This window comes from Battus philenor, unplaced genomic scaffold (assembly GCF_028537555.1).
Source record: "Battus philenor isolate CCGP_79_NKW_IND1 unplaced genomic scaffold, ilBatPhil1.0.hap1 SCAF_20, whole genome shotgun sequence".
NCBI lineage: Eukaryota > Metazoa > Arthropoda > Insecta > Lepidoptera > Papilionidae > Battus > Battus philenor.
Window position 1 is genome coordinate 11,756,596 of NW_027181683.1, and position 21,706 is coordinate 11,778,301.

Here is a 21,706-nt window from a genome sequence, read left to right on the forward strand (position 1 = left end):
GAGACAAAAGACGGTGATCAATTTAGTAAAAAAAATTCGAAATTCGAATTACTATTTTAAATTTATTACTCTTCGTTGTTATTTAATAAACAACATATATTGGCGAGCGAGTGGACTATATAAACATATTAAATAAATGAAAATGATGCTGGTAATTTAATTATAATTTTAACAATAGACTGACAGAACAAACAATAGCATCGCGACACTAACTTTCAACTTAAAAAAAAAATATGTATGAAGAGGTTTTAAATGATTCAGTCAGTCGCCAACAACATCTATAGGGGATAGGGGGTGTTCGGAAAGTAATGTCGTTTCCGTCGACATATTACAGAAATAAGGGTTGATTTGTTACCACTCCGGCATTGAAAATTTGTATACTAGACGGCAAAAGGTTGTTAATAACGAAGGTGAATATATTGTTGATTAGAAATAAAAACTTTTTAAAAATATAGTCGAGTGAATTTAACTTAGAGCGACATTACTTTCCGATCCCACTATATTTCCTGTAAACTTTGTACTAGAAGTTATTGGTCACTAGTATATTCAATATTAAAAATACATAACGTAATATATTATCATATAACATCATATACAACCAAAAGATCCAAAATATTCAACTTATATGTCAATATTAACAATAGAATGTACGAAAAACCGCAATCTTACAAAGAAAGACCTAAGAACTAGTTCATCATCAGATCATTTGCTCATTATTTCAATTTTAGGAAGTCCACAGCTGGACTCACGCTACTCACAGATTCCCAATAGGAAAAAAAGAGTCTATATCCAGCGTCTTGTGATGACCTCGACAAGGTCATCTGCTCACCTTACGTGTGGACGTTCTATACTGCGCTACTTCGAAATCTCCATTGCAAGAAAAAAAAATTAAAAAGCCAGCCGCCATTAATTTAACACGCTATGTGGTCTGTCCACTTTCATTATTTTTTTAAGTTATTTATTTATTTATGATTTGGCTCATATCGATAGCAGTTGGAGTTGAAAGGTTCTATTGTTGACATCTCCCAATAGGCGGATGATCCTCTGCAAAGTTAAGGTCGCGTCCATTCGTAGTATGCCTTGCAGTATATATTCAAGCTTAATTTATATAAGTATATTATAGAACAATAAAACTATATGTAAATTAAAAGCGATAGAAAAAAATATATTGCATGTAAACGGATCTTTATTTTTCATTTCAATTGAAGCCCACTACAATCATATATATAAAGGGCTGTTGAAAATGATTTATACTATCTCAGCAATTACAATACAGAATCTAAGACTGATTGTTGAATATATAAAAACGTGGACACAACACAGCGTATAATGCCACGTAACTAGCAACAAAGGTTGTAAAGTATACGGATTCATTACAAACTATTGTTTGAATGGAAATTTCCTACAGACTAATTGTTTCAATGTACTGTTGTGCTAACAAAACAACGTAAAAGATCTCTAAATCCGTTTACTTTCCAATTTTTTACACGAATTTCACCTTGTATTCCCTATTACACGAATAAACTTCGGACTCCTATCGAAGTTATACGTTTAAATACGTTTAATACCACGCCGATAGATGGTATTTCAGAACTGAATTCATTAAATACTAAATTTATTTATTTCAAATCATAATGGAATGTAACTTCCAATACATAGGATTTCTTTATGAATTCGACCTATGATAGGATTTAAAATCTCAAGTCAATGACATCAGCAAATAATAAAACAAATAAAGAATATATTTCATTGTGGAGAAGATGCTAATTTATATTTAATTTTGGAGAGCAAATTAAATATTATAATTTTAAAGTCAAATGAAAATATACTTCTTACATAAGAGTGATGATTACATATAATAAATCTATAGACACACACAGACAAACAAAATAAAAAAAAAACCTTTAATTGAATGAGAGCCGGCGAGAATCTCAACGTTGCTCTTTACAAATATAGTTTTTTTTACTAGGAGTCCATGACAATAATTAGCTTCCTGAGCAAGCATCAACAAGATTTAATTCCTCGTATTAACATCAGTATAGTAGTATTCTTGGATAGAATAATACACTTTTTTAAATATTTTTTTAAAATAATAATTTTAATTCTCTCCAGTGGCAGATATCTGCTCTAAAATTATTTATTGTATCTTTCCGCCATAAATTAATTATTAAATTTTTAAAGACTAAAACTAGGAGTACACAGTTTATTTTAATTTCCTTGTAACATAGTGTCGGCCATTGTTGTTTTTTTAAATAATTTTGAATGTTTTCGCAAAAAGACATTTATTTATTTATTTGTAGCGGATATATTTATTTATATTAACACATTTCTAAGTACAAATTATATGTGAAAAATAATACTAAGAGTACATAAAATGTATGTGTCAGTAATTTAACAGGATCGTACCAAGTAAAATAATTAATATCTAGTCAAATTTGAATATTTAAAAGATTTTATATTGGTCTTTATTGGTCTTTTGTATTTGTACTTTAAAAGCCAATAGGCAAAAATATCGCAATGGTCACGGAAGTGTTGTATGTACCCTCTCTTTTACCGTTTCTGCCTCTCTTATTGCAGGAGTTATTTGACTTCTTCCATCCATCATGTAGAAGGGTGACTTCTAAATCTCGAGCCTTTCAACGTAAACAACAGATGGTTCATAGTATATGTTGTATATGATATCTATATATGTAAAACAATTTTTATTGTTACAGTCAGATTCATGTTTGTCTGTTAAAGTACCAGGATATCATGAATCGATTGGAGATAATTCGTTTCGAACAAGATAAGGATTTAAAAGGTTTTATACACAAAACGTAACACGGTTTTACAATTAACTTCAAAACGATAACTTTCGAGCGCACTCTTCCGCGTTTATCGAGCAATTGTTCAAACAAGAGGACGACCTTGCGAACGGGGAAATGTATTTGGCACGAAAACAACAAAGCGACGCGGTGTTTACGCCATTTTTGTTGTAAACAATTCCGTTATGGTGCAGAATCATGATGAACAAATTATAATACTTTTTTATTCGTGTGACGCGTAGATACTTAAGATTTAGTTCTGGAGAAGAATGCTATACTTCACCTGGAAGTCTTGATACTTTAAAAACTCAAAATGAGGCTTTCATCTATTAACCTACAAAATCCTTGAGTGTTTTTGCCAGTAAAAAGATTGATGAACATCACGGTGATAAGCTCAATGCTCTGGACAAATATTTGCAGTATTTGACGGCGACAAAATGGTGTAAGTCAGCTAAGTTCATCACCATTTCAGCTGTCGACTGAACTTATTCTTCACCGTTTATAAACGTTTTGATGTTCGTAGTATATAATCACATTACCTTGTACATCTCTCAAAGATTCCTCTATCAATTTTCTCCAGGACACGTTCATAACGTGCCATCATCGCGAAGTATAAATAAATAACATTGTTTCAGTTCTAAGTCCACAGCTGGGCATAGACCTCTCTCATATATTTCCAAAAAGGTACCAGTCGGAATCTGCCTGTTTTGACTGTCTTCCGACGACCTTAAAGAGGTCTGTGGACTTCCCTTCAGAACCTTAAAGTCCGAGCGGCCATTGTACTTGCAAAATCACTCTATTCTATGGATCACCTCATTCCCTAGTTAAACTACCACAGTTTTTACATAGATAAGTATATTATCATAAGGAAATAAACTAGAAATAGAATTATTACTAGTTTATACAATCTCTTACATACAGAAACTAGTTAATATAGATAGACTAGAATATCAAGTACTCCACCGGATATTACGATACATTCGCAGTAGAGCAGACATTTTATTACTACTAATTAACTCTTTACTGCGTTACGTAATCTGACATTATAACCAACAAAGTGTGCAGTAGGGTGACTATGAATAGTCAAAATTTGCGGAACGTATCGAGTTGCGGTTTCGATTTCCGTCACACCATCCTGGTCACCTGACACCTTCGTTATCACACCGACCGCGCACCGCAACACTATCTATTACACTGATAACATATCGAACTATAACCATCCCACAGCTGGGGTGACACATTTATATGTACTTAATACAAAAGTCTATTAAATCATTACTAATATTGATAGTTTGAACTGGCATTGTGAAACTTTGAAAGATAATACACCTACCCCCGATTTACACGGTATATACGTTCCTGAGAAAAACGTGTAAATCGAAAATTAAAAATTTTCAATTCAAAACCGTGTAAATCGAAAAGCTTTCAGAAAATGCATAATTTTGCTATTTAACAGTTGTGATTTTTTTCAATATTTTTAGGTGTACATAGAAATAAAAATTAAAATGCATTGTTAAAATATTTAATATATAACGGAAACACTGTTTCTTTATTTAATTATAATACATTAAACAGAAGGACAAAAAATAAAACCAAAGGTGTTTTATTATTTTTATCACTGTCAGAAATTACTCTCATTCTTGTTTTAGGAATCGAAGGTTCGAATTCACTTTCATCACTCGAAGTTATTTGTGCCGATTCGATGTTTGAAGCAGAAATATTTACATTATGAGAGATGGTAATAGGATGGGTTATTAACAATTGCTTAAATTTTTTTGTGAAAAACGTGTAAAAGCGAAAACGTGTAAATCGGGGGATAGGAGTATATTTAAAAGTAGTACTCTAGTAAAGGCGGAGTGAAGAAACTGACGTAAGAAATGAAAATGAGGTATAGAAAGGAATGGAAGAGAATGTGATGAATAAAAAAAAGATAATGTAAAAGATGATGAAAGAATGAAAATAATAAAGTGAGTAAAAAAATAATTGAGGATATTTTATTCCCTCGTAACTAAGACAGGGGAATATACGAGAAGTTCCCAGTAACGGGGGCCTTATAAGAAATCTTTAGAAGACCTATGTCTTGCAGGGTGTCATGATATGGACTCTACTTACCACGTATAAAATAACGGTCGTGAAAGTTAAAAAAATACTGTCGTTGGTCTGGAGAAGACATTAATCAAAGATGACGTCCTTGCGAATGAGGCTTTCACCGCACCGAGGCTGCTGTTCGCCGTGGTGACCCAGATTCGATGCCCGCGCGAAACCAACTGTCATTTGCGTAATCAACGTCGATTTGTAGAAAAAAAAATGCACATCTTTGTACTCGATTACTGAGAGAACAACACGTAACATATCTTTTCAAAGACTTAGACTTATTTTTTTTCAGCACCTCTAACAATATCCCTTGACTGAAAACGTACTAGGGTACCAGAAACATCATGGTATAAAATACACCATAACAAACATGTGTTTTTTATATCTCTTTCACAAATATTCTTAATACAATAGCTAGAGTAATTTCAAGATGTATTACTAAAAACCTTTGAACAATACAATTTAAAGGTAGCTGTGGACACGATCGTAGAACAGAAGGCTTTTGTAGTTTTAATATTTTTAAGTGGAAATCGCGTACGGCAAGGTTGTTTTTTTTTTCGACTACATATAGACAAAGGCAAGTTAGTATAGGTCCTGTCAAAATCGGTCCATCCATTTCAAAGACGAAAGTTAAAAAATAATGTTTTGGTATATGTAGCGTATATACATCCATACGCATATAGTAAAAAAGCGGTCATTTTAATGTTACAAACAGACACTCCAATTTTATTTATTCGTATGTCATATCGTTGTCGAGTGTTCTCTGTCAATGAAGATTCTAACCGCGCGATGCTCCTTTTATACATGCGGAAAACAACTAGCGCCATCTGTCGACGCCTGCCGAAACTATAGTTTCGACTTTGATTTAGTTATAATAACTTACCTCCAGTAACTGTGTTGCATTATCACAAGTTTTGAAAATATCCACACACTGACCTGTAACAAATAAAATATACATTAACATTACTAATATATAAAGTAGGAATACTACTACTACTACTTCAGAAACAAACAGGACATCAATTATTATAAAATAATCATCGGTTGACTTCAGCTTAGTATTAAATAGCTTTTAAGATAGTAAATAGTTTAAGAGACATACACTAACATGCAAAAACGTAAACCAATTTTTTTTTCGAAATTCTAAAAACAAAGGCACGGACTCTAATGTCTGTGTAATATGGATAGACCCTAATAGACCCTACGCCCTTGTACCTTAATTGGACCTAATATCGGCCAATTTAACTGGACCCCTAACAAATAACATCTAACCATGAATCAACGAGGCAACCTTATGCCCATTTAACCAAACTAACTCTGTACTTAAAGTCATGGTCGATGACGTCACGTTTTTTAACCATCCAAGATTAGCGCCCACGCGTAAATTTAACTACTTCACAACAAGACAACGTTATATTATATATATTTATTGGTTATAGGCGTAAAAACAAATAAAATGTAATTATATATACAATACCCGGCGATATATAGCACATCGACCTTTAGAAAGAGACAATCGGCTAAATTCGGCTTCCTAGAGCGTTATCTCTGTCTCACGTCTAAAGTAGAGATCGATGTGCAATGTTTATCGCCGGGTATCGTAATTCATTTGATGTCACTTGATGTCACTTAATGCAGATCTCCGCAACCTTTTCTCATCTACGTCACACCGAAAGCTAAATTTGAGAGACGAGTGTCACTGTGTCTCAAATACAAAATATATGTACAATGAAAAATTATCATATTTATATTTATTAATTTTTACCGCTGCGCACTTGTTTTCGACCTACGGCACACCAGTGTGCAACAACACCGATTTAATCTACACACTATCGATAAATAAAAAGTTTCAAAAGTGATAAATAACATATGTAGGAAAAGTGTCATCAAAATTCGGATTTCTACAATAAAATGCTCTTAAAGATTTTGTACACGGAAGTTATTGGCCTGCCACATTCAAAAAGAATTTACTCTGAATTAACATATGGTGTACCGTATCCAAAAACAAGTTTACAAAGGAAGGGCAGCCGTGTTCCCTGTGTACCATAATATACTGCGACCGCCAACCCACCTGCCATGCGTGCACTTTATACAAGGTTGTTGGAAATAGTTTTAAAAAAAAAAACCTTTATACTGCCGGTAAGTCTATTCGTATATATTTAAAAAAATAGCTTTAAATATTTTTAGAAAAATTATAGTAAAATATTACAATTTTTTATTAATTATTAGTTAATTACAATATTACAATTTATTTAATCACCAATATATAGTTTCACCAATAATCAATTGACCATCCGTAACCTTCACCGCGCCTCGAGTCAATCGACTGTCCATACGTGTCGTTGCTCCGACATAAACATTTAAAAAATAAAACCAAAAAGTTTATATAACAAAGATTCTGAACGTCGAGACTTATTTAATGCATCTATCATTTCCCGACCACCGACACCGGCGGACCTCACGAGGGGGGAGGTCTGGGAGTCTAGACCGTGTCTAGACCCGGTCCTGGGTCAACGTTCAGACAACAAAGGGTAGAGGAAACGAATTACTTTTGTCGGTGCCTTGCATCGACTAATACTTGGCGAAGTTTATTCATTTAAACACACATCCCTTGATGGAATATACATTTACTAAATATACACTACCAGCTTCGTGTGGCACTGCCATTTTTGATCGTATCCAATTCATCTTATCTATCTTAAGCTATTTTTTTATCCTTTACAGACGAAGAATTCAACCTCTGTATCGCCTGATGATAAGCGAAGACGAGGTCTAGATACGTGCCTAAAAGAAACCAATTCACTCTTTCTAATGCTACCGGCAATTTAACCTTTTTAAATATGCATCTACCTACGTCATAGTTACGAACAGTAGCTGGATACTCGGAGCATCACCTCGGTGAACGTTGACGAAGAGCTGTCTTCCAGTGGAGGTATATAGGTAAAAATATACACAGATCCAAACACAAGAAAAAAACTATCAAAGATAAAACAAATAATTATCTATGCGTTTGCTGATTGACACCTCATTGATTTATACGGAGAACATACTTCTGGTATATATCGCCTTGAAGAGTATAAAGACATACCTCCAAATCAATATTGTGTGCTTGTATGAGTCGAATAACATCCTCAGGAACATTTGTTCGAAACAACGAAATACATGACTGATATAACAACAGTGGCCGAAGACATCTGACGCCATAAACAACAACATCAACGTCTGACACAATTCTAATCGGCTTGATTCTAGATAACTTGACGACCCTAATTTGGTTAAAAGATTGAAGATAAACCACGTGCTTTTATTATACAGTGAGACCTTTGACTTGCAATCTATTAAAACACACAGTCACATATCACACCGGATTATAAACTACGACTAGATGCACATGAAAGTTTTATGCTTATATGAACTGAAATATGCATTTTTGATCAACTCTTCCTTATTCTTTCGGATGGAATTTCGTAAAACAGCTTCTTAGCTGACCTCTTAGAGTCAAAATGAATATTCCTTACAAACTTCAAGTCTCTAAGCCTTATGGTTATTTTTATATCGTGATGAGTGAGTACACATGTGGAAATCTCTTACGTATCTTAGATAAAATACATAAACATTTATAAATTGGACAACACACTTTAATAACTATAGACCAAAAAAATATATCAACTGGAATCATGGTCAAACTTCATCGCCGGGAAAGATCGCCACGTTGGCCGGTCTAACCCGCTTCTGGATTCTTCTTAATTCACACGACTACATTTTCAACAAGTTTCTATTTCTCATCAACAATATATTCACCTTCGTTATCAACAACCTTTTGCCATCTAGTATACAAATTTTTAATACTGGAGCGGTAACAAATCAATCGGTTCTTCTGTAAAATATATCGACAGAAACAACATTACTTTCCGATCTCCCTAAAAGTACTAATAACTTTTAAAACGTTTTTTCTCACTATATTAACATAACGCCATAAAAAAAAATTACAACAATAAACCCTTAAATGTTTACGCGCTCTTTAAGCGTTAATATAATTACGTATATAATCTGTAACACAGATAAAAAATAATAGGACTGTATGAAATAATTAAACAAACATCTTACGTAACTAACGCATGTTTAATGAGCGCGATAGATGCACCCCGGCAACCTCCGGGAGGCTGCAATGCGGAAGAGAGAGGGGGGAGTAAATGTACCAACCCCCTACACTTCATTAGTACGCGAAAATTTTACAATTATAATGAAATGTTAGCAAAGCTCCTAAAGCATAATAGAGTTAAAAAAAATAATGTCCAATTGACGTCTCTCAACTAATCGTGTTGATCGTTCATTATTATATTAATTTCAACTGTGTGACTGTTGGATTTCTTTTATATCTAATTCTGGTCGGACCAGTAGAAAACGGTCTAATTAGAAATTATATATATATATAAGATCTACCTCCAGTAGATTTTAATACAAATACTACTTATTAGAAACATAAATAAATAGAGATATATAGTGTGCTATAATAATGTTTGAAGATAAAGTTCTTTGACCAATGTGTGTTGTCGGTGATGACATATGAATCCGAGATGTGGTCACTTATGTCGGGCCTCGTAAGGACAACCAGAGAGCTATGATCCGAGTTTCGCTGCGAGACCCAATCACAATCGAAGAAATCCACAGAAGAACAAAGATAAACGACGTAGCTTGGAACATTGCTCGTCTGTGGCAGTGAGCAGGGAATTAAAGTCGCGGGAAGTCAGTAGATGGGAGCAGCCCAGGTCTGGTCATCGTGGTGACATTTGGAGGAACCCAATGCCTTGCAGTGGACGTCCATTGTCCGAAAAGAAGTGTGCCACATTATACGTATATAGGATAGGAAATGAATATCATAAAAAAGCAGTAAACAGAAAAATAGTTTGAATAGATTAACATTTACCAAAAAGCAATTTAAATAAATAATAAGGAAGTTATTACGAGATACCGCATAGTTAAAAAAATTAATATAAGGAATAAGCGGTAAGAAAAAATGTAAAAAGTAGGAATGACAATAAATTTAACAGATATAAAATATATCTGTTTTTTTAAACCCTGGTTTTGAGGGTCATGAGGTGCATTACAATTATCAAGTTAAAAAGTATTATATCTGTTTACATATATGTTACTTCTTTCATACTCCATGATCTTTTATTTTCTCTTCTGTCATCCGTCAGAAATTCGGTCATTCTTTTGTTTCTATTTCTTATATAAATCTTTCATTTTGTATCTCTAATTTTAGTATCTATATTATTATTAGTACTTTTTTTAAATATTATTATTTTTCATATATGTTATATATTTATATTACTTCTATTATAATTTTATTACTAGTTCAATTTGTAAATATCCGTTTTTTCTCCTTTTTTAAAAAAAAAAGAATACATCAAAGTGCTGCCAGCATTTGGTCAGGTGCAAAAAAAAATACAAATTGCATGCGATCTTTCTATATTTTGAAATAAGAACACCGGAATAACATTTACTAACAATCACAATATTAAACCTACTGCTTAGTGAACCTCTATAGATACGGCTTGAATGCAGCGTCGCACAAATGAATCACTTTCAGTTTTCAGCGCTTTATATACATAACCTAGATTCTAAAGCCTTGTTTATAATCGGAAATAATAAGGGTATTACTATACCGTATTCTATTTATATAAATATTTATTAAAGCTATCTCACGAATAAAACAAAAAAATCAACATTTGTCTTATCTATTTCCATATGTTTTTATGTCTTATTTGTTCTTCGTTTCAGCTCATAGATACGCCTATTGGAAAGTATAGGTCTGCCCCAAAGATATCTATGGTGGGATATACTATGATCCCCACGCTAGAGGCAGATTGGCGACCGCAATGTGGTATTATGGTACGCGGTGAAGTCTTTGTTCAACTTTTTAAAACATATTAGTGAGCAGTGGCAATCCTATATAATTAATACACAGTGTAAATATAACATTATGTTCTGGGAATAGAAACCGCGAACTACGATATCAAAGCCTCAATCCTTCACCGCTGTGTTAGACAATAAAAAAAAATTAAAATAAGTAGATATAAATCACTATGTATAAAATTGTAAATTAAAAATGCTGTGAAAAATTTATTACATAGATAATATATTATATGGTATATTATTGTACGAGAAGGAAAAAAAATTGAATACTTTGTCTAATATTGTACTTGGGAAAGAAAGCCACATGGCACTACCATAGCTGTGAATTAAAATCTTCAGGTCGTTGATTCGAAACCAGATAGACGCGCTTTAAAGGGTTTTATGTATAGCTTATTTACTGTAAATTATTATATGGTGCACCCTATACAAAACTCAATGATTTAAAAAAATAATAAATAACTTTATTATTTCGTAGTTAAAAAAGCGGATTTAAAATTCGAATAACATGCAGACTTTACTAACAAATGTTACTGGCCTATCGCATTATGACAGAAAAAAAAATCATTTCCAATGTGAAAACATTCATGCTTTTTACTGATTAATAAACTATACGTTCACCCTATTAAATCGTTTACACCTATAACCAATCATCCTGTATAAAAGCAGTACGATGAAAAAAAAATCGTGAGAAAATATTTAAAACCACACTTGTCCCGCATGGCAGATTACAACCTTTAAACTCCGAGAAAGACGACTTTGTATATAATAGGAAAATAAAAAAGAATTCATTAAAATAGTTCTGGTAAAGAACCACCAATCTACATTAGATCTTAAATCACAACAAAGACAATTAATAAATTTAAATGAATAAAATATCTGTTAATACAGTTTTTTATTATATATATAATAATAATTAATGTACATATAATTTCTTTCTTTATACGTATGTGTTTATTACTAAATAGATTATAAATATACTATTTATCATGTTTATGTAGCATCCAGTATTATGTATTCAAATAATTTTCTATAACATACACATCTGGGTACTAAATGTCTCTATGCTAAGTTAGCCATTGTGTATGTAAAAGGAATAAATAAATATACAAAATGTAACTTAAAATTGAAAGACGAATGCTAGTGCGAAATGAACTGTTCGAAACGGAAATGTCAGAAAAAAAGCACTTCCATTAAAAAACGAATAATCATCAGTGACATCTCAAGTGGAAGCGAAGCGAAACAAAAGCAGGGCTACACATGGAGAACAACTTCCACTCAAAAGCACCAGTGGGGTCCCTAACGTCCCCCGTAAACGCACTCCGTAAACAGCCTCTCTGCACAATGACTGCATCAAGTCATCAGGCGATGTAAAGTTAAAATGTACTTACGCGGGCTGAAGAGACAGAACATCTTGAAAACACTAAAATACTCTCTCTCTTATCCGGAAATTTTAAATTAAAACTTTATTAAATGAACCGTATTTATCGTCATCATTTCAACCTTCGGACGTCCAATGTTGGACGTATCTTGTAAATTAAAATATACGAGAAGTTTTACATAAATAATACAGAGCCCTATAAATAAATCATAAACAAGAAATTAATTTAAAATCAACACCAGAATTATTGTTTTTCAAATGAAATATAAAAGCGAAAATTATTTTGAACACTTCATTCCGGTTTTATCATAAATATACGAGAGCGCGCATGTTGAACGGGGACGCAGAGCGCAAGTCCTCTCGGCACGGCGTCTCACAATAAACTGATCTCAAGCGCAGCAGACTATCAGCTGTTGAGTGTTTCGAACTACCTACACCTACCGGTTGCACCCGTCTAGACGTGGGGATGGGGGCGAAGTTTGAATCGAATACACAGCTTTGATTGGATTTATTATGCATTTCGACGGAGGAACTTGCGGGTCATGAACTTGTCACTTTTTTTTCTCACGATAAACTAAGTTTTAGTATTGCTTACGTCTAAGATAAAATGAATTATATTTTATTTTCTGATTATTGCTGGATGTACGTAATTTTTTTTTAAAGATATATATTTGGGGCGCGTGTTGTACTCTTAAAGCGGAAGCGGGCATTATTTCAGGTGCTATTGTCTAAGATGAACCGTGATTTTTTTACATACCTTCCCTTTTATAGATTGTACTATAATAATGTATAATATTTTTATTTCTGGCACTTGATTTTTCCATACTTTTCCACTTTTCCATATTTTTCCATACCATCCTTAAAAAAACACTAATTAAAATTAGGGTGCGGTAAACCGATATCGGTGCAAATCTAGGGATGCGACAGTTAGCGAGCCGGCTGTTTACGGTTCGGACGGATTCGATTGACCTAGTTCCCGGGAGGTCGTACTTTTTAATTTGTTTAAAATACATTTCGCACTAAAGCATTTTCGAAGCGGCGCTATTCGAAATTTAAACGTAACATTAATCGCACTAGTGATGCCGTTTAAACAGTATTAATTAATAAATACAATTGCTTTTACTTTTTATTGCGAGGTCAGACAATATTTAGTATAAAAACCGAGATCTCTTTACGACCATCATCATCACTTCAATTATAAGAAATCCACAGCTGGACATAAATTTCCAATAGGACCGTTTAGAAGCGCCCTGCATCTAGTGCAGTGATTCCCAAAGAGGTTTATATCGACCCCTAGGGGTCTATGACAACCTGCAAGGGGTCTACGTCAGCGAAAAAAAATTTGGGGGTCCATGAAATGAAAATGGGTGTCCACGATAGTGGATCTCAACACATACACTGTTATTACCTATTTACTTACATCATACTATCTTATAATATCAAAACATTTACATTATTTATAAAAGTACCTATGAAGTATATATTTTATGTTATTTTATTTATAGTTTATTTAATGTTACGTATATTTTACATAACAGATACAAAATTTTATTTTGAGTAGTTTTAATTTAAATTCAATTAATAAATGTATAAATTAACATGTGTTTTTACTTTAAGTTTTTAACACTAAGCTTCACTACAGTTAGAAATTTACAGGAAATCAATATCAGGTAAGTAGGGGGTCTACCCAACACAGAAAAACATGGCAAGGGGTCTACGACACAAAAAAGTTTGGGGAACTCTGATCTAGCGTATTCCTATGATCTTAACACGGTCGTCTGCCCATTTTGTGGGCTAACGTCCTGTGTTGCCCTTACCAGACTGTGGTCTCCACTCCAGAGCTTTTAGTCCTCAGGAGTCATCTGTTTTACCAGTTACTTTCGTCCGTCTACTAATTTCCCCATCTCTTATCTCGTAGAGAAATTCAGAGGAAAACCATTTCCATGTTCAACAGTAAACTACTTACCGACCATACTATTCCCCAGTTTATTTTAATTGAAACATCCTTCCGCGCAATAGATTTTTAATTTCCGAAATACACAAATATGATTAATCAAAATCAAATTATTCTTTATTCGAATCGGCCATTACAGGCACTTTCGAATCATCAATCAACATAAAATGTCTTTGTTGTCTATACAGGAAGTTACCACCGGCTCGGAAGGCAGTTCTTCTGAACCGGTGAGAAACTCAACAGTTTTCACAAATATAGTTTTATAAAGAGCGATTGACAATAATTAGCTTCCTGATCATCAACAATGTTTAAATCCACGCATTAACATCAGTATTTTTTTGGATTTAGCCTGTCCAATACTTAAAAGGCTTTTATAGTTTTCTCGAATTCAAAGGTCAGGATGCAGATGACTCAGATATTACTTGCATATTATCGGATTGAATTATCACCAAGGTTTTTGATCGCTTAGATGGAAGCTCTATGAAGTGATATAGCGGTAGAACCTCCGAAAGAGGACCAGACTTTGACTTCCTCAGTTACTCTTCCTCGGCTTCACGAAAATAAGTTGTAATAATTTTATTTAGATTTGATTTTCAATGTATTTCAGCAAATAAAACGATTCAAAATAACACAAAATCAATAATAAATAACTTAATGATAATATACTGAAAAAAGAGCGTTATTAAAATTCAGATTACTACATATTAAAATTATTAATTGTTTACTATTTGTTACTAAAGAATTTTTGTTGCAGGAACATATTTGCCTGAAGCATTTCAATAAAAATTAATTTTATACATATTTAAGAGAGATCAATTTGTACAGAGTGATTGAAAGTTTGAGTTTGTACAGCCTGTATGCTGCTAGTTAGATTTTCCCGGTTTTGTTCTCTAACGAAAATTTCATTCAATTTGTCGCTATTATCATTCACTCAATGTGATCACTTTAAATCAACAATGTCTCTTTCACGAAAACAACTCCCGGCTTGCCTAAATTTAAATCGGTCAGTCACCTTTCGCGGAAACGTAGAATGAGTCATAAGGGAAGCGATGTGTATTGTTTATAAATATTTGAAATTCGAACGAAACTTGCCGTGAAATGGGCCGATATCATTTGAGTCAAGACAGTGAAGTCACACATGAGTCAGAAATTTGACTCGTCGAATAGACCGCCTTTTAGTCCCGTTGGTTTATGGAAAGCAACATTGGGAGAATCTATTAGTCTTAGAGAAACAATTCGCATTACGATTTTTCTTCGGTGAAGAAAGAGAAATTTATGCCTACATAAGGCAACATGCACTTGTATATAGCGATAACATAAAGATAAAACTCATTTATCGATCGTAAGAACTTTTAACAGCGATTGTAGTGATCGTCAAACTATTATTTATTTATTTATCTTGTCTCATGTTATCTATTTTATTTATTTTATATTCTTATTTATTTTACTTGACTCTACTCTGCTTCGAAATGTGTTATAATTGTGGAGAAGAATCAGCAAGAAACTCCACAACAAAACATCTTTTAATAAAGTTTAACAATACAGATTTATACATGTACACTTTATCAGATATAGCCTATAGAAATGATCAAAACAATCGGGCAATATCACTGCCAAGGATTCAAGTAATTTAAATTTTCGTTTATTGAATAATAAGCCTTTTCCGTACATTCACTTATAATATGAGATTTAAATTTTATAAATCGTAGTTCAATAGTGTTTTACGGAATTTTATTTAAAAAATGAAAAGTAAGTGCAAGTCCTTACACCAAAAGAGTAAAAATGTCACGGCATTTTTCTATGTATATAATAAACTGTGATACGTTTATGTAATACTGAGGTGTTGAATTTACAAATAATAAAGTAACTTGATTTTAATTTTACCAAAAAAACCTTTTAAATCTTATCCAATATTCCTCAGTTCCTTAAAACGAAGAGGTCCACGACCAATATGTGTTACTGGTGATAATTTACGGCATTGGAAGGTGGTCTATCACTTCAGGAGTCATTGGAAAGCTCGACATTCGCTGAATACGTCATGGAAGAGATTCACCAGGACTTCTCTACCAAATAGAGTCAGGCATGAGGAAATACGTAGACGAACAAAAACAACGGACATAGCCCATGGGAGTGACAGTGGGCACTGGGGTTTTTGGGTTCGGGAGTTTTGATCACAGATCAGCAACAGTAAGACGTCTACCTACGATGATCAAAATATATATGTGTTAATATTGTATAGAAAATATTTTGGCAAATACTAACTAATGCACATCCCTAGTGAATTGTTTTACCTCGAGTGTCAGTTACCCCTCCGACGAGTAATAATAAGAGCAAAAATCAAGCCGCGCTAGTGTTGGACGCTTTCATAAAATATCGATATCGACATTATTATTTTTTTGTAATTATTATTTTCAATTTAAATCGTATTTAATTATTTATATAAACTGGCAGTAATTGTAGAAGCTTATTAATATTTAGATGCACGGAATTTGAAGTATAGTAAAAAAAATAGCAGAGATGACAGTTATTTTTTAAAATTATGATAGCATTATCAATGTGCATTAAGGTTAGCAATAGAAATAAAGAGAACTCATCTGAGAAGAATCCACAACAAATTAGATCATGGTCATGTTACTTCACTAGAATCCCAAAAATTATCAGGACAGATTATTTATTGATATAGATAAAGATAAAATTCATTTCTTCAACATTGGAACTTTTAACAGAACTCTTATTGATCGTAATAAAATTCTAATCTATTTTATTTTAGACTCTACTCTGCTTCGAAAGGTGTTATAGTTGTGGAGAAGAAGCAGGAAGAAGCTACATATCATTATTTAGGATCATCTGTAATTAACACGAGTTTGAACACGTCTGTATGTCGTGAGAAAAATGTTAAGAAATGATATCGTCTCCTAACAAATAAAATGAAAATCGCCTTTGTTATTATTATCGGATTTTTAATTATTTGCCATCTACGAGTTCCAATACACCTTGTCTTTTCCATAATTTTAAGGCTTAAAATGGCGGAGATAGGCAAAGTTATCTTTTTTCCTCTAAATTAACAAGGTGTACAAACAAGAACAAATAGATTAAACGCAAAGCTTTAAAATGTAAATATTAAAAGATTGTTCGATATAAAATTAGCTTTACATACAAAGATTACAATTTGAATTGTATCAATTTTTGACATATCACCAATATTTAGTTTGTCTCTCCTGAAAAGTTGCATTTACGGACTTATCACTTATTTTATTCGTCGGGCGTAGCGATTTGATAGGAACTTGAATCAAACTGAGCTTTCATAGCATCTTTAACTTTAAGTTTCGGGAGCCCACTATTAACTTTGACTGGTCGCGTATAAACGCGATTAGTTTGACTTATATCTTTAATACAGTAAGTACAATTTTTTAAACTTTAATATCAATTTAAAAGTTTATATTTAAGACACTTTTAGTTCAGACATAAAACGAGAGTGTTTTGTTAAACCGCACACATAGGCGCCGGATAAGGAGTTTGATCGATGTGGTCTTCAACCATCGATATAGCCACAAGAGTTTCAGGGGTACTGTGACAACACACCTTAGGACTCGTCAGGATAGCACCAGGAGCTGTGGTGATACTTTACTTGGAGATACACGGGTCCCGAAAAAAGAGGGCGACCATCTAGAGGATCTTTATGGCTATAGCACCCACATAACCTAACAATAAAACACTCGAATCTGTAGTAAGAAAAGGACCAATATTTAGCCACTTCCGCACATGCAGTGGTAGTCATGCAACAAAGTGAACCGCCCGCCAGTCCGCTGATAAATGCATATGCGGCAAACAGTGCGAATTACACAACTGCCACCGTTAAACCACTCAACACGTGTTTCACCCCTCCACGGGGCATCTTCAGGAGTTATATTACACCGATTAGTGCCAAACACAGGGTCTCTGTGCATGCGCGGAAGTTTCTAGCTGGTGGGCGGTGCACTTTGTTGCACGACTACCGCTGCATGTGCGGTGGCTAAATATTGGTTCTTTTCTTACTTAGAATGGACTTTGAATGGAGAAGGTAACGCCTGATTCCAATAAATACTCGAATCTGTCTTATGACTTCTATCGATATCTCTGCATCACACGTGTTTATATCGATATAATATAAATAGAGTTATAGATCAACCCTAATCACTTTATCGGGCATTCGTTGAATATCACAAGCTAATGAAGCTCGCGTTGGGGAGACGGTTCGAATGTTTTCACCGATTCGGCGCGCAGAAATCAGGCTCGACGCAATACGAACGCTTTTGTTTTGCTCCCGTGAAGTTCCGGTTCGTTAATTACTTTTCGGACATTTGCCTCAAACGTATCGTTGTATACAGGATGATTGGTTATACATGTGAAAGTTTTAAATGGACGAATATAGCTCATTAGTCAGCTAAAATCTTTAAAGACTCGGTGTTTAGCACTAATCTGTGTAACAACTCCTGAAGATGCCCCGTGGAGGGGTGAAACACGTGTTGAGTGAATTTACGGTGGCGGTTGTGTAGTTGGCATTGTCTGTCGCATGCGCATTTACGAGCGGGCTGGCGGGCGGTGCACTTTCATGCACGACAACCACTGCATGTGCGGAGGTGATATTGGTCCTTTCTTATTTAGGATGGACTTCCGCAATGTAACGCCTGAATCCATTAAATCTTTAAAGATTTGACACCTGTATCTAATCACTCTTTATAAAGTTAATCTCTCTGTAACCAAATATGTTACATTATAATTTTTTTTTGCCCAATAATTTCTGGCACTATAAAATCGGATAGTAAACAATATTGCATTTTAATATGTACTTAGACTTTAATTTAAAAAATGCTTACTATTAACCAACATAACTTTATTTAGTTATTATTTCTTATTTCGTTATTTATTATTTCTGTAACCATAATAGGTAGACGTCGTCGTCGTTGCAGCTTAAAAACACCTTCTGCAAAGTATTACGCCTCTTCTTTATATCTGTGGACTGATATCTCTTCTTCTTCTTCCTTCCCTTTTCCCTTTATTTGGGGTCGGGTCTCCTTATCAATTTGCGCCAAGCCACTCTATCCTGGATTGTCTCTGCATCAAGTTGAAAGGTTTCCAGTTCCTTTCTGATATAAGACCACCACGTAGCTTTTGGACGCCCTCTCCCTCTTGGGAATTCTAGGAGGCTTAAGGCAGTTTTTACCACGTGGTCATCTGGTTTTCGTTTAATATATGTGGACTGATATCTATGAAGGGATATACCATAATCGCCATACTTGGTAGGCGGGTTGGCGATCGCAGTGTGGTATTAATCTTGCATAAACATGCAGTGACGGTGTTATAAATGCACAAATTGTGAATAATTTAAGATTGTATCCCGGGATTGAACCCACGACCAACAATCGCAAGTCTGTCCTCTATCGCTAGGCTACCACTGGTCGAATAGAATATACAATTCACACCTTTAAAGCTTTTACATCTATTAACAATCATCCTGTATATAACCTTGTGTTTTTATAACTGGAGTACAATGAACCTTTACAAATATTGCAACACAGGCCAAAATCTCGGGATTATACGGATTGTTGCATCTAGCAACATTAGTAAGTTAAAGTAACAGGATAAGACATAAGGCGCGTAGAAAATATCACCGCCGAAGCCTTAAGGTTTTCCAGAGTGGAGACCACGGATGTCCACCCAAAATGTGGGCGGATGACTTTGTTAAGGTCTTCGAAAGACGTTGGAGGCATGTCAACACAGTTACAAGATTCTTTTTATATTCCACTAACAATGTAACGGTGTCTTGAGAAATCACGTTGGTTCAAGCAAAAGCTCTTTGTTATACGTTGCTATTTATACCGTCCAACGTGGCTATCTATCTACATTTACAAATATATAAACATGTACATATATTTATGACTTATATATGTATATATTGACTCATCACGATATATCTGGAACCATAAGGCTTACAAACATGAAATTGGGTAAGAATATTCCTTTCGCGAAATAGAAGTCAGCTAAGAATGGAATTTACGTAATTCCACCCGTAAAAGTGGTTGAGGAAGGAGTGGTTGCAAACCTAGGACCAGCTAGTGGTCATATATATTTTGCACACAGAACAAAATGTCAAAAAAACAAAATGAAAGATGAATTGCAGCTGTCCAGCTGTACTAAACGAGACGCAGGATGGAGCCTGTTTACGAAGTTCGCTATAGAAAATGCGGGCCATTGACGTGCGACAGTGCGATGCACCTTAGCGAGTTATCTTTGTGATGGGTAATGCACCCGACGGATCGACTTGCGCACAGAGACTTTAATGGAGTCGCCTTCTTACTATATTTTTTTTTGCAAATTTTATTTACACAAGTCCCTGAACAGATTAAATACGATAATGTTTTAGATTTATTGATATTTTAGTTTAAAGAAGTCAAATGTCTATACACGCGGCGTGGGTGCTCATCCCAATCACTACACGGACAGATGACGAAGTCAAGGTCCTGGGAAGTAGCTGCAGAGCCAGCAAGACGGGTCATCGTGACGGTCTTTGGTAGAAACCCATGTCGTGCAGTGCAAGGCAAAGGTTTCCACTAACATGATGAAAGAAGTCACACCTAACCCACTTTTAACGACATTAATTATGCATTATTTTATACATACGTTTATATTTTTTCCTTCTTATATTAAACCATGGAGTTAAATGGAGGTCGAGTAAAAAGAATTCCATCATCATAATTTCAGCTGTAGAGCGGACATAGGTCTCCCGCATTTACAGGATCATTGACAACAGAAAGGGAAGCAACCTATATTCAATCACACGAGGACGATGAACTGATGAGTTCACCTCATGGGTGAGACTCCAGAACCTATAGGCTCCAGTGGCCACATATTCTGCAAGTCATGATCCTCAGACACCTCCCAGGAATAACCTGTACCTCATCCGGCATCCTCGCTTCACCGCATCAATCGACAATGAAGGATTTGGAATTGAGAGAGCCCTATTCCTTGCAGTGGGTGTCCATCGGCTAAAAAGATGCCAGACGTACCACATGTATTTACTTTATTTATTATAAAATAAGCATTCACTGTTCATTTATAAGAAATTGAATTGTTTATACGTATTCTATTAAAGATAATACAGAAGCAAGACGGAACTTACGCGTTATGGCTTCGTAGTAAACCCGATTAAATAACTATTCGACATCACAAAGCAATATAACTTAGTTCGTTTACACTTAACTGACTCATCTGACCCATAGGCCGGGTCACGGGTTCGAATTTTAACCCAATCGCTACCAACTGACATATAATACAACGTCAACTGTCAAATGACAATGACACATACATTTACAATCATAACTAAAAATCCAACTCTCGTGATATATAAATGTACATATAAATAAAACTAAGTAGCTTAACAAGTAATACTCTTTATTTTATGTACTTCAATTGCCTGATGATGAAGGTTTTGACGTGATCGCTTGGGCTATATAAAGCTCAAGGTCAAACAGACAGCAATGGAGAAGATATGCTTGGAGTTACGGTGCGAGATCGCAG

General features: G+C 34.3%; 1 protein-coding gene across 2 annotated transcripts in view; it reads right to left on the minus strand.

The window, feature by feature from the left end:
- atos (atossa) overlaps window positions 1–21,706 on the minus strand; it is a 63,922-nt gene that overhangs the window by 15,154 nt on the left and 27,062 nt on the right. Inside the window, exon 1 of one of the 2 annotated variants that reach the window (XM_068765650.1) lies at window positions 5,782–5,828. The exons of the other annotated variant lie outside the window; for it this stretch is intronic. The gene's annotated coding sequence lies outside the window, so the exon portion shown is untranslated. Of the gene's footprint in view, window positions 1–5,781; window positions 5,829–21,706 lie in introns of those variants that run through there. 2 annotated transcript variants of the gene reach the window in all.